General features: G+C 50.1%; 1 protein-coding gene and 1 long non-coding RNA gene across 7 annotated transcripts in view; one reads left to right on the top strand and one right to left on the bottom strand.

Moving 5' to 3' along the window:
* Positions 1-12,592, top strand: part of CALN1 (calneuron 1) — a 146,364-nt gene that overhangs the window by 108,110 nt on the left and 25,662 nt on the right. The window lies entirely within an intron of this gene.
* Positions 5,270-10,597, bottom strand: LOC135283650 (uncharacterized). The gene is made up of 3 exons (XR_010349329.1): positions 10,287-10,597; positions 8,434-8,655; positions 5,270-7,967 (listed from the first exon to the last, which is right to left on the bottom strand). It is a non-coding gene; the product is annotated as an uncharacterized LOC135283650 (long non-coding RNA).

The raw sequence follows: 12,592 nt of genomic DNA, 5'->3' as shown, positions 1-12,592 counted from the left end.
GGGTGGGCAGGCCTTGGCACAGGGTGCCCAGAGCAGCTGGGGCTGCCCCTGGATCCCTGGCAGTGCCCAAGGCCAGGCTGGATGGGGCTTGTGGCAGCCTGGGACAGTGGAAGGTGTCCCATGGCAGGGGTGGCACTGGATGGGCTTTGAGATCCTTCCTATCCAACCCACCCATGATCCTGGGGCTCACTCAGAACTTTCTGAGTGCCTTTCTTCTCTGGCAGTGGTGACTTATTCTCTCTCCACACTTCCCCCATATCTCCCTGGGCTACAGATGATCCTGGTCCATGTCCTGAAGGATGGTCACTCCTCTGGCAGCCTGGTCTGCTTTGCCCATCACCCCTCCCTCTCCGAGAGTGCCCATTATTCACAGAACCCTAGAATGGGTTGGGTGGAGGCACCTTGGAGCCCACCCAGTGCCACCCCTGCCATGGCAGGGACACCTTCCACTGTCCCAGGCTGCTCCCAGCCCTGTCCAGCCTGGCCTTGGGCACTGCCAGGGATCCAGGGGCAGCCCCAGCTGCTCTGGGCACCCTGTGCCAGGGCCTGCCCTCCCTGCCAGGGAGGAATTTTGTTCCTTTCCCGCAGCCAGGGACCAGCAGGGTTCTGCCAGGGCAGGGGGAGAGAAGGAGCAATGGGAGAAGAAGCAGACAGAGGGCTGGGAGAGCCCCCAGCCCTGAGGAATCCTCTCCTTTCCCCACCTGCTCTGGAGCCAGCTGAGCGCTGATTGCTGAGCAGGAATTAAATTAGGGCAGTTAAACCCCAATCCACCCCAGCCAGGCACACTCGGAGGAAACGTTTGGTAATCAGCGTGGAGTGGCTGATTAAAGGCCATTAAAATGCACCAGGAATGATTCTAATCCTCTCTGCACTTCCAGCCCAGCTCTTTTCCGGGTGTTGGATAATCAGTGCTGACTTTAGCTATCAGCCCTGACACAGTGCCCCTGCTCTGCACGGAGCTGCTGCCCCATCTCACGGCACACAGAAAACTAGGCAAGAATAATTGGATTTATAGAAAACAAGGCCTGGAACCTGCAGGAGGAAACACCCTGGAAGTGCTCTGTCCTCCCCCAGGGACGCGGGAGACATGTGGATGATATTAAAAATTGAATTGCAACATGAGCTGACAACTTCTGTGTTGGGAAATTTGTTGCATCTCAGAAATTTGTGGGGAATGTGGTAACTTTATTATATTTATTATGACAACTTTATAATATTTATTCTTGTTTTCTGTATGTGAAACTGGAAGAGCTCTGAACTTCCCTGAAAGTGTCTTTTCCACAACATCAGAAACATCCCAGTCCTTACTCACCAAGGTCATCACAGCCCTCGTTAGGAGACCTTAAACCTGCCCAGGATAATTTACATTACCCCACCTGCCTCTGGCTGCTTTCAGAGCCTCCCAGGCTCTGCCATTTGACAGACACGGAAATTGCTCCTGCAATGAAAGCTGCAGTCAGCACCTGCACAGCGAAACCCCGGCCTTGGAGCCGCTCCTGGCCCGGGTCACTCCCGGTGTGCCAGGCAGGAGCTCCCCGGCTCTCACTGCTGGCAGAGCCCCCGAGGGGCTGGGGGAGGCTGAGTGAAGTCCCAGTTCAGCCTTTAAGTGGCTTTTTGTCACTCCCGGGTCATTGTTTGGGGGGTGGCAGCGCTTTGGGGGGCTGCAGTGTCCCCTCACCCTCTGTGTCCCCTCACCCTCTGTGCCCTCTCTGCCACAGCCAGGGCTCCTCTGGTCACACAGAGGGTGGGGACACTCCTGTCCTGGCTGTCACCTGTCCCCACCATGGCTCTTCACCCCAGGAGCCCCTGGTGATTGTCACTGCTGGTGACACAGTGGTGCTGATGATGGCTCTGGACCAGACACTGCTGCAGCTTCATCAGGTCAGGTCCTGTGGCTTCCTTATCTTCATTCCTTCACTAAAAAGGGGGCAGGAGGAGATCCCAGGAATCATGGAATGGTTTGGGGTAGAAAGGATCTTAAAGCCCACCTTGTTCCAGCCTCTTCCTCTATCCTGGCATGCTCCCAGCCCCGTCCAGCCTGGCCTTGGACACTGCCAGGAATCCAGGGGCAGCCCCAGCATCACAAATTTCATGATTCTGTGATTCCATGATTCCCTGACTCTGGGAATCAGGACACAGCTCTGGAGAATCAGCAGTGCCTGCTGTGCTCACACTGGATGTGCAAAGAGTTCATTTCAAACAACCTGCCCCTCTCTTTTAGCACAAACCCCAAGCAGGTGCAGCCACCACATCCTAACTAATTAATTGCACAGAAAATGAGATCTGGAATTCCACTGAGAAGGCTTTTCTGTAGCTGGGAATAAATAAAATCCATTATTATGAGGGCTTGGATCACTGGTGTTGCATTGAAAAGCTGCAGGGGTCAAAGCTTCAGCTCACTGCAGAGATGGAAACATTTCTTCTTCATAATTAGAGAATCAGTAGGGTTGGAAAAAAGCTTTGAGATCATCAAGTCCAACCTAAAGGCAAAGGAAAGGGCAGGAAGGAGATATAGGAAATAGGGGAGAACATCAAACACAAATAGATCCATCCATCTGAACCTATCACTGGAATGGGAATCTGAGGAAGAGAGCCTGGATATTGGAGATGTGGAATGGGATTTCAGGAGCTGCTGGATCATAGCAATAAATGACACCTCAATTTAGCATTGATTGAAAACACTCCCCAGTCAGTATGAGGCGGGCAGTGTCAGGGTGCTCTCAGCCAAGTGTTTTTAGCCAGTTTTGCCACACTGGACAATCTTTTGGGCAATGACAATTGCGGTGACTTTGAGGAGGCAGCAATATTCCCTCTCAGTGTGCAGGTCACCGTGGGTGGGGGATGATGAAGCCCCATTCCCTTTTAGCATGAAGAAGACATGTTCAAACTTTAAATACTTCAAATATCACTGACAATAAAAGTCACATTCTTTCAACGTGATGAACCCAGTGATTCATAAGTCTCTGTTCTCTTTAGAGCAGGGGAAGGTACCTAAGATGGAAATATTTCCCAGAAAATCAGATTTTCAGTCTGTGGGGATGGAGATCAACCCCTGCTTGAGGGCAGGCCCCACCTGAAGAGGTGACAGGGCCACAGCTGTGCAGGCAGAGCACCCCAGGGGCACCTGGAAGGTGACAAAAGGCTGGATCAGGGAGTGAATGCTCCACCAGCATTCCCTGCCAGACACCCAGCACGGAGCAGAATCCCAGGGGCAGCTCTGCCTGAGGAATGCACTCGGCTGTCAGGAGAGGGATCTGCCGATCACCTCCTTCCCTGCTGCAATTGCTGAGCCTCAGCACGGAGGGAGCAGGAGCCTGGGCTTTGGGAAGTTATTTCCACTCAGCTCAGGGGAGAAGTCAATCAGTTAATGGCTCTAATTAGCAGTCTTTTCATGTCTTCCCCTCAGCACAGGCACAGGTTTGCCCACGCTGGGGTTTGCAGCCCCTGTGATTCAAACTCTCCCTTGGATGTGCCACACAATGAACATAAATCCCCATTTTTTCCAAGCAGAACAGACTTGGGGCTCCATTTGAGGGAGCCTCTCCTGTCTGTGGCAGAGCCTGTACCTGAGCACATCCACTGCTCTGGTTTCTCTGTTTCCCTCATTCCCTTTCTCCTCTGGCTCCTTAGGGAATCAGTCCAAGTGCTGATCTTTCTGCAGGAAGCAGGAATCTCACATCCCCTCAGTCTCCGGGTGTGATGAGCTGCCAGGGGAGCAGGACTCCTGAAATTCCAGGAACTGATCTGATCACACAGGCAGAGCTTGTGGCTGCTTTTAGGATATGATCGGATCAACAAGATAAAATTTTAATTAAATTACAATGACTCCCAGGTTTAATGGATGTTCTAGTTTTCAGTGTTCCTTGGAAACAAACCCCACAGGAGCTGAGCTTTGTGATGCTGAGGATGTGGGGTTATTGCTGCCACCTCCTGGGGCAGGAAGGATGGCAGGGCATGGAATGGGAGGGATGGCTTTGGGATGGAGATGGCTCAGGAGTAAGGTCACCTGCTCTGGGATGGTTCAGAACCTCCTGTCACAGCCTGTCTGAAGTGCCACCTGCCAATGACTCAAAAGACCTCTGTTTGTCACCCTCAGGAACAGCTGAGCCAGTGGGATGTGCCAGAGGGAAGATTCCCCTTTTCTACCCCAGTTTCTCACCCCCAGCATGGGAAGGTCAGGCAGGTTTAATCCCAGAGATTCCAGCCATGGAGCTGGAATTCTCTGGCACAGAACCCCCATTGTCCCCATGTGGCAGCTTCCCAAGCAAACTTCTTCCTGCACAGAAAAACATTTCCCAAAGTTCTGGACCTCTGTTTTTACTCAATCCCAGGAAAATGTGGGGTTTTTTTCCCAGCTCCTCAGCCCTGCCTGATTTGCCAGCCTGCTGCATTCCTTCCCTTGAGCTGCTGCTGCCCCAAAATGTCCCTGTGCTTATCACTCTTCCTTGCACCGAGAGCTTTTAGCACAGACAGGGTGGATTTAGGGCTCCCATGTGCAGCTTCCTTCCCCATCTGTTCCTCAGTTGCTTCTGAAACATTTGAGAGCAAAATCTCATCCTCACAAAATCAGTCCTGATAGGAACAGAGAGCAACGGGGCACCTGCTCCACGTGCATTGTTCCAAGCTGCCTGTGGAGTGGGTAATGGAAGATTATTGTAAATACTGTGTGTGTTTACATTTCTTTTATAAATAACTCCATCCAGCAGAGCTTCAGAGCTTCCTTACACTGGGAATAGAGGTTGGAACTTGTTGAAAAGTGAGTTTGTCTAAAAACCTTCTGGCTGTGCACTCCAGCAGGGCTGGGAGCAGCAGGGGATGCTGAAAGCCCTGGTTTGGAAGCCATCAGGAGGGGTAACACAAAGGAGCAGCTGCTGGGCCGTGCTGACACTCCAAACCCAGGAGCTTCTGCTGCTTCCCTGCTCTGGTGTTCTCGGCCAAGCTCTGCCTGACCAGAGGCACAAAGCCAGCACTCTCCATCTCCCAGGAGAGTCATGGAATAACCTGAGCTGGAACAGACCACAGGGATCATCAATCCAGCTCCTGGCCCTGCACAGACACCCCAGCAATCCTTCCCTGGGCATCCCTGGAGCTCCTGGAGCTCTGGCAGCCTCGGGGCTGTCCCCATTCCCTGGGGAGCCTGGGCAGTGCCCAGCACCCTCTGGGGGAAGAACCTTTCCCTGAGCTCCACCCTAAGAAGCCAGAGCATGGATTTGCCACCTTGCCTTGCTCCCCATGGAGCACCCAGGGAGCTCCTTTTCCCAGTCTGCCATTTTACCAGGAAACGCTGGTTGCTGGGGGAAAGGAAATGTTTTGTGTTTTCAGATTTGGTTTTGTGCCCCTCTCCTTTTGCCTAGGGGGGTGACCATTGTGCCTTGGATTCTGCTTAGAGCCAGGCTTTGGAGTCCAATGCATTGCTGAGATGTGTTTTCAACAATTGCAGATAACCCAGACAATGCAGACACCTGGATTTGTGTTAATTCCTACCTGAGCCTTGGCCATGGGCTCCCACATGGGAAGACCTGCTCCATTCTCCCTGGAAAGCACTCAGCTGCTTTGTTTTTCTATTTGGGTGCTTTTTCCTACTGCTTGGCTGACATTTCCTCCATCTTTCCTTTGTTTTCGTGTGCCTGTGGAGCTGGGGATGAAGTCAGGAGTTCTCAGAAGGATTGCCAGGCAGGGAAGCAGCCTCAGTAATAAAAGGCATAAAGACAGCCCCCCTCCTAAACCCAATCCATTATTTCCTTGCTCACACACCGAAAATGCAAACTCAACTTATTAACTCACCATTCACTCCTGATTCCATGATTTTATGTTTGCCTTTTATATCCATAATATCCATTTTCCACTTTCTTAACACCCAACAAAAAAATTCCCTCCCAATCCCGCCCTCTTTGTTCTTCTCTGCTTGCAGCCATTCTGACTTAGCAGGAGCACATCTGGAGCTCAGCTGCAGCTGTGCTCCCAGCCTGCTGTGGGATTCTGGGGAGTCTCAGCCCTCCCACGCTGAATTTGAGGCAGAAACTGGAACTTGTGTGGAGCAGTCGAAGATAACGCTGTGCCAAAATGAAACTTTGATAAACAAGTTGGTTTTCCCTTTTATTTCCAGTGGGAAATTGGATGTGCAGTCCAAAGTATTAAACTGCACATTTGGGAAGTGGGATTGTCCTGGAATCTGGTGAACTTTGAGGCTTTGGGACCAAAGGGGTGGTTCAGGGGTTGGTATAAAATAACACAATGTGACAAGGGGATGAGTTCACATCAATGAGCTGTGTTATCCATTCCAATGAGCCAAATTTCCATGGGGAAGGAGACAAAAAACTCAGGTGGAGATAAAAAACTCAAATGGTGTCAGGTTTTTCCGGTTGTTGCCAGTGTAATTCCCATGAGCCCTTAAAATGCAGGAAAATGGCACAATTCTCCAAAATGTAAAAACCCACTGAGCCAAACAGTCCCTGGGTTCAAGAGAAATGTAAAATGCAGCTCACTAAATCATGGAATCATGGAATCATGAAATCATGGAATCATGAAATCACGGAGTAATGGAATCATGGAACCACAGAATCATGGGATAATGGAGTGATAGAATTATGGAATCATGAAATCAGGGAATCATAGAATCAGGGAATCATTACATCATAGAATCATGGAATTGTGGAATCACAGTATTATGAAATCATGGAATACCAGAGCCATGAAATAATGGAATCCTTGAATGGTTTGGGCAGGAAAGCACCTTAAAACTCTCCTTGTTTCAGCCTGTGCCCCACAGTGTGAAACAGCTTCAAACTGAGGAGGGCTTGTTGAGAAGGAGCCTTTTCTTCTCCAGGGCCAGCATGGAGTTTCTGGAATTTCTCCTCAATATCCCAGCGGGCAGGTTGAGACCCAAAAGCAGATTTGGCACCCCAGGAGCAGCAGAGTTCAGCCAGTCCAGTAAGGAACTGAGGCTGAGCCATCCCAGCTCCTCCCAAAGCCAGAGGCAATCCCAGGGAAGAGCTTTCTCTTAACAGTGGAATTTTACGGACACATCCCTAGGCACTGGTGCACGGAGAAGGTGGGAATCCTGACTCCTGGGTCATAGTTAAAATTGCTTCCTTGTGCTGCAGCTGTTCCCATCTGGCTGTGGAGAGATCCCTTGGATACACTGGTACAGCAGCTTTTCCTGAAGAGCTGAATCCCTGTGTGGAGTATTAACAAACACCTACCTGGGTTAGACAGGAGAGGATGGAGGACACTGATGCTTTTCCAGCTTAAAACCCTGCAGAATTGAAATTCCAGCTGCAGCAGTGAGCACTGAGGGAAGGGAACCACTGTGTTGAGAAAGGGAGCAGGACACCTGCAGGGCCATTCCCAGTGGGGCTCCAGTTGCACCCAGCTGCAGGACAGCTGCACCAGAATGGGGATTGTGCTCCTTTTCCTGCCATCCCAGGGGCTTCTCCTGCAGGTTTGCTCTCCTATGGGAGCCGTGAGCCAGTGGACAGCTGTCTCCAGGGTGAAGGTGGCTGATTTCTCCATCTGGATGGTGGCCAGCGTCTGTGTTCACTTTTGGAAGACAGGCAGAAGGATGTGGAAAACACCTGGGATGCTCTGCAGAAGAAAGATGCTCTTCTTGATGCTCATCCCTGGTGCTCTCCTTCTATGGCAAAACAAGCACAGAGTGACACCAAACCTTTTCCACACTGTGCATCCCTGAGCTCAGAGAGGGCTGGCACCACTCGGGAATGAGACCCTGAAGTTCTTTTCAGCAGATCCATGGGCAGGTCAGCTCAGCCCTCAGCAAGTGGAAAACTGGGGAAGGTTGAGAAAGGAATAGGGAAAATCCAGCTCGTGTGTGTGTGTTCAGTTCTTGGATGTCATTTGGGATCTGCTCCACCGTGTCGTGGAAGGGAGATGGTGGGATAGGAGAAGTTAATGAGGAGGAAACCTTCATCAGTTCCAGGAGGTGCTTCCTCAGGAGGAAACTTTGGTATCTAAAAAGAAGAAACTTAAGTGGGTAAAAAGAAGAAACTTAGGTAGAGAAAAAGATAACTGGTTTATCTTTTCTCTGTCAGAATTTGGGAAGGTGATGACTGGAGCTGGGGAGGGTACAAGTGGAACAGGAGACAGTTTCAGAGCAAGCCCAAGGAGAGGATTTCTCCTGCAAGGTGTGAATTTTCCTGACAGCACAAGTTGGATGTGCTGGAAGTTCATAGAACTTCCCAAAATAACTTGACAAATTATTCACTCGAGATCTCTCTTCTTCCCTTCTGCAGTGAAGGTGGGATTCTCCCCCTGACATCTGCTCTGAACCTGCCCATGCACGTGTCCATCCATGGGTTATTGCATCCACCAGGAGGAAAACTTCTTCCCAAAGAGATGGAGTTTAGGGAATACCAAAAGTGAACATTATGCTCTTTTTCCTTTCCATGAGATAAACAAATAGCAGCTGTGACAGACCCTGATCTTGAATCTCAGCAGTCCAGACCCCACAGCTGCACCACCACCACTGCAGAAAATGAGCTCTGATGTTCTCTGAAAGCCAGCACTGTATCTCCTTCAGCTTCCAGCATTCAATATTTCCTCTTCCAATATTCAATGTTTCCTCTTCCAGCTTTCAATACTTCATCAGGAATTTGCTTCTCATCGACCTCCAAACACTATCATTGCCCCAGAATGGCCCTGGAGTGATGGATTGCACCATTAGCATTTAAATGTGGGATAAAATCTCCAATTGATCCTCCCAGAGGCAACAGAAAATTCCAATTTAAGCCATCACTTTTTATTTTTATTTCATAAATTACAATCAGGACTAATGAAGTCTGGGGATTCCTTCTGCCTTTCCTTTGGTTCTGCAGTTAGCAAAGTCTGCATCTTCCCAGGAATTTATTCCATTCTGCTGATCTGAATTCTCAGTCAAGGCTGAAGTCAGATGGAGAAATGCAATATAAGGGTGGGAGGGACTTGCTGCCCTTTGGGTTTGCTGTTGTGTCTCCTAAGGAACCTCAGCACCAGCCCTGGGCTGCTGCACATGGAGCACACAGAATCCCAGGATCACTGGGGCTGGAAAATCCCTCCAAGATCACTGAAGCCACCCTGTGCCCCATCCCACCTTGTCCCCAGCCCAGAGCTCTGAGTGCCACCTCCAGCCCTTTCCTGGGCAGCTCCAGCGATGGGCACTCCAAACCCCCCGGGGCAGCCCCTGCAATCCTTGATAATGCTTCCCATGGGAAAATTCCTCATGTTGTCCAACCTGAGCCTCCCCTGGCCCAGCCTGAGGCCGTTCCAGAAGAAAAGCAGATAGAGTTGGGATTTTCAGCACTCATTTTATTTAATTTTACTTTTTGCCAAGCTTGTCAGTGAGAACTCGTGCTGTGACTTAATTAAGCCAGTTCATGACCCTGTCTTGGCCTCCCCACATCTGACTGTCAGAGCCACATGTGCTGTTGGGCACTGTGGAGATTTTTTGCAAAGGCCTTGAAGGTTCCCCCAGGCAATCCCAGGTGCTGATGGCTGGAACAGCCCAATTATCAGCCCAGCAGCACCACCATGGTCACCACCAAACCATCTCCTGAGTGCCACAGCCACACTTCTTGGACACTTCCAGGGATGGGGATTCCACCACTGCTGGACAACCCTTTCATTGAAGAAATGTTTCCTATTTTCTCATCTAAACCTGCCCTGGCCCAGCCTGGGGCCGTTCCCTCTGCTCCTGTCCCTGTTCCCTGGAGCACAGCCCGACCCCCCCGGCTGTCCCCTCCTGTCAGGAGCTGTGCAGAGCCACAAGGGCCCCCCTGAGCCTCCTTTTCTCCAGGCTGAGCCCCTTCCCAGCTCCCTCAGCCTCTCCTGGGGCTCCAGACCCTTCCCTGGACATGCTCCAGCCCCTCAGGGCACTCCCATCCTGAGGGGCCCAGGGCTGTCCCCAGGGTTTGAGGGTCTCAGCAGTGTCACACATCCCTGGGTCACCCCCCAGCCCCATTCTGCAGCTCCTCTTGTTCCCCATCTCTGTGGGAATGCTCCAGTCTGGGACCAACCTCTGTGTCCTGTACTGGGCCCAAATGGCACAGTCTGAGGGAAACCTGCAAGAATTAAGAAATAAACAACAGCAGAAAGGGTTGGGTTATTTTTAATTTAAAATGCAGCACACAGAGAAAGGCCAGAGCTACCTGGATCTCCTCACCTGATGAATTATTTATATCTGATGACAACAATGCTCTGCCTCAGTGCTGGTGTTTGAAGCAGAACTTCAGATCACCCAAGACTCACAAACCACTCTGTCAAAAATCCCTTTCTTCCCCAAACCCATTACTCACCTTTAGGAATATTTCAGATGTGTTTTCACAAAGCTGCCTGACTTGTAATTAGCGAGTGCTCACACAACAAACTATTAAAGAGCAATTAGCTCAGGGAAATTTAGCGGAGCTGTTTGCAGGGCTGACTCAAGGAGTGATAACATCTCCTTGATGGAGGCATGTCAGATTGACACAGCCACATCCCGGAAATTTATCAGATCCTCAGGATTCCCTGTGATCCCGTTCCTTTGAGGGAGTCTTCATTAGCACCTCTAAAGAGCAGCTAACACTAACACCTGTTCCCAGGGTGTCTTTTCCCATCTCCTCCAGCATGTGTTGCTTTGGCTCTTTAAGCTCTGAGAGAAGCAGATTCCCCTTTGTTCTCCCAGCTCCTGAGCACCTCATTTATATCCATTTCTTTATTAATTGGCAGAATATATAAATTGAAGACTAAGTTTCATTCCTTCTCACTGCATATAACATTGCCTTGTCAACTCTGATAACTTCTCTTTTCCCAAATAATTTGAAAATTATGCGTGAGTGCTACAGACTGCTACAAATTATATTTTGCAATGCCTTCCTTTTGATTACATCAGTTCTGATGGATGTAGATGTGCACACACACACCCAGAGCAGTTCTGGGGGCTCAGGGACTCCTTTCCATGCAGGTCTTCCCAGCTTTTCCCTTGGAGAATCAACAGCAACATCAAACTTCTCCAACCAGAGTGTGCAGAGGGAAAGAAAGGCTTTAATACAGAAAGTGGCAGAGTCTGTTTTGAACTTTTGTTGCCTAAATGTCAATTTTATTCAATTGACCAGGATGCCAAAAGAGAAAAAACACAAACAGAATTTAAAAAACCAAAAACAAACAACAAAACCAAAACAAAATCCTGAAGAACCCACATTTCCCTTTACTGGGGAAAATTGGACCTGTTTTGATGCCTAAGCTCCAGGCAGGTATGACAGAGTCTGCTCACCTTATCTCTCTGATAAAATCCAGGTGCACTTGACACACTCAGGTAGAGAGCAGATATTTCAGCCTGGCTCCAGCACTGACAGCAAAATTACTGCACAGTAAATGCAGAGGTCACAGAGGGACCACAGAGGTGATGAAACAGCTGGCTTGGAGCAGCCTGGCCTATTGAAGGTGTCCCTGCCCAGGGCAGGAGATGATTTTGAAGCCCCTTCCAAACCAAACCATTCTGGGATTCAGAGATTCTGAGCTACCAAAAAGCAGCAGCTCTTGGTGCGTTTTACATTGTTCCTTTCTTTTTGCTTTCCTTCACCCACTCCTTGGTGAAATCAGCTGTTGTGAAATGATTCTTAGGGCAGCAAAGACTGGGGGAGCCCAAGAAATGACAAAGCAGGTGGGGGGACACTCCGAGGGCAGCAAAGCACAAGTTCCCCTCAGTGTGGCTGTGCCAAACTGGGCAGAAAAGGGGCAGAAAAGGAGCCACTCAAACCCTCACCAGATGTGGATCTCTCTCTCCTGAGGGATTTCAAACAGGGATGAAGCATGCCAGGAAAAGTGTCAGAGATGACAGGAGCTGATGAGCTGGAACAGCTGGGCAGGGAGCACAGATTTCCTGCAGGGAAAGGCAGCTTGTTGTGAGCGGGGAAAACAGAAAACTTGACATGTGTCACCAAGGAAAAGGGAAAAGGACTTTCTGGAGCTGGTGGTGGAGCCTGAGCCCAGGCAAGGAAAGGAGCAGGACCTTTCCAAAGGGCTCTTCTGCAGGCAGGCACTGAGGGTGTGTCACCCCTGAGGGCTGGGGGGATCCACAGGCCTGACCCCAAACCCACAGGGGCACCCTGAGAGCTGTGGGGATCCACAAGGCCTGACCCCAAACCCACAGGGGCACTGTGCAGGGCAGGAATGCAGCAAGGTTTGCATTTGTTCAGACAAAGGAGCAAAGTTCAAGATAAATCCTTGGCAAGCTCAACCCTCCCCTCACTCAGCAGGATGGATGTGGTAAGATCCCAAATTCCCAGGGATCACAAGCCCATCTGTCCTCTGCAAATGGAGCTCTGGAGATGTTCCTGGGTCAGGGCTGAAGGGAAGGCAAAGGACAGCCTGGCTTTGCAGCCTGGTCCTTCTTCCACTGACTGTCACAGGATTGCTTCAGCCTCTGTCCTCAGCTTTTTCTTCTGCAAAATCTGTGAATTTTTATTTTGCAAAAGAAGGAATTTCTCCAGCAGATGGAACAGGATGAAAATGCTGCCATTGAGCCAAGGCTCTTGGGCAAATAACAAACATTAAGTAACATTTGCAAAGGAACTGCACCCAGGGACTGATGAAACTAAAACTGGACTGAAGGACTGATGAA

Source organism: Passer domesticus, chromosome 19 (genome assembly GCF_036417665.1).
Source record: "Passer domesticus isolate bPasDom1 chromosome 19, bPasDom1.hap1, whole genome shotgun sequence".
Lineage (NCBI taxonomy): Eukaryota > Metazoa > Chordata > Aves > Passeriformes > Passeridae > Passer > Passer domesticus.
Note: the sequence above shows the minus strand (reverse complement) of the source record. Positions and strands in the feature narration are given on the sequence as shown.